The sequence below is a fragment of the Mastomys coucha genome, unplaced genomic scaffold (genome assembly GCF_008632895.1).
Source record: "Mastomys coucha isolate ucsf_1 unplaced genomic scaffold, UCSF_Mcou_1 pScaffold11, whole genome shotgun sequence".
Taxonomy (NCBI): Eukaryota; Metazoa; Chordata; class Mammalia; order Rodentia; family Muridae; genus Mastomys; species Mastomys coucha.
Genome location: NW_022196893.1, coordinates 7,656,663 through 7,658,085, shown reverse-complemented (window position 1 = coordinate 7,658,085; position 1,423 = coordinate 7,656,663). Strand labels below are relative to the sequence as shown.

The window sequence follows — 1,423 nt, the reverse complement described above, 5'->3', positions numbered from 1 at the left end:
GGAGGAGGAGGAGGAGGAGGAGAAGGAGAAGGAGAAAGGAGAAGGAGAAGGAGAAGGAGGAGAAGGAGAAGGAGAAGGAGGAGAAGGAGAAGGAGGAAGAAGGAAGAAGAAGAAGCAGCAGCAGCAACATCAAGAAGAGCCAAGAAGAGCCAAGAAGAGCCGTGCCATCAAGAAGAGCTGTAATACCTAGGTACCTTAAAGAGCTGTAACACCTGGGTACCTAGGAGAGCTGTAACGAAAAATGAATATTCCTGAGTAAACCTTCTAGAGAAGAAGTCTCGGTGTTCTGTTGTCATTGCTGCTGCTAGGCAGCAGAGAGGCACGGAACACAAGTCGTGGCGCATACGGGGACTTCAGAACTCTCGAAGGAACAGGGCGATCGATCGGAAAGTGCTTGGTAAGTTGAGCCCCCAATGAAAGTTCCTGGTTAGGGACAAGTCTGCCTTTAGAGCAGGAAAAGTGCTCGGTAGTTGAGCCTAAAGGGGAACACTGAGGAGAGCCAAGCCCGGAGTGAGCAGAGCGGCCTCGTAAGCTTGTTGCTATTGGTTGCTTCCGCACATGGGCCAGGAGGCGGAGCTTAAGTAACTGGCTCCAGAGAGTGGCAGAAGGCATAAGATTAGAGCAGGAGGGAGAAGGAAAAGTAACAAAAGTAAACATGGGCGCTCTGTTTTCAATTTTTCTGGCTCTCCTAGAGCTGTTAATGTTAAACTCAATTTTTCTGACTCTTTAAGAGCTGTTTAAGACCTGTGTGGAAGCTGGTTAGAAACAAGTGATCAAGGCTGTTTCCCTCACCCATGTTCCTAAAATGGATGACCTTTTACCAGGAGAAGTGTAGAGTGCGGAGAGAAAACAACCAACATTGTATCTTTAAAAGAAGAAATGTTTCAATTCCATTGTCTGGCACAAATCCTCAGTCTATAGTTGGACCTGTTAATTCTAAGGTATATGAGATAGAGGGGTTAGTCCAATTTAAAAAGAGCTGCCTAGGAGAACAGAAGTGTTGTAAGACAGTTGAGGAAAGGCAGACAGCTCGGGAACAGCTGAAAGAGGAGCAGTCAATGAAATCAGGAAAGGGTACGGATGAGGAATTACAAGATTGAGAAGATAGAGAAAAGCTCCCTTAGGAAGAAGCAGAAGAAAAGAGGGCCAGAGATTGAAAAAGGCCCCCCAGGCTGTGTACTCTTAGTGCCTCCCCGCTATAATCCAATCAACAGTGGAGGTCCAGGACTCTCCTTTTACCCAGAGGTTTGGCGAGCGGTGAGGTCAGACTCCAACTCGCCTGCCCAGTTTTTTCAAGATGCTCAATCCTTCTTTAGAGAGCATTCTGTGATCTTTCCAAAGATTATGTCAGCAGTCCTTATAGTTGGGGCTCCAAATGTGTTTACTGATGGTTCTAAAACAAGCTGTGGGACCTATATGGGTG

At 46.8% G+C, this 1,423-nt stretch overlaps 1 protein-coding gene across 1 annotated transcript in view; it reads left to right on the top strand.

Annotated features, from left to right (window-relative positions):
- The first annotated feature begins 205 nt into the window (after window positions 1-205).
- Znf251 (zinc finger protein 251) overlaps window positions 206-1,423 on the top strand; it is a 29,548-nt gene continuing 28,330 nt past the window's right edge. Inside the window, exon 1 of the mRNA XM_031347914.1 lies at window positions 206-397. The gene's annotated coding sequence lies outside the window, so the exon portion shown is untranslated. The remainder of the gene's footprint in view (window positions 398-1,423) is intronic.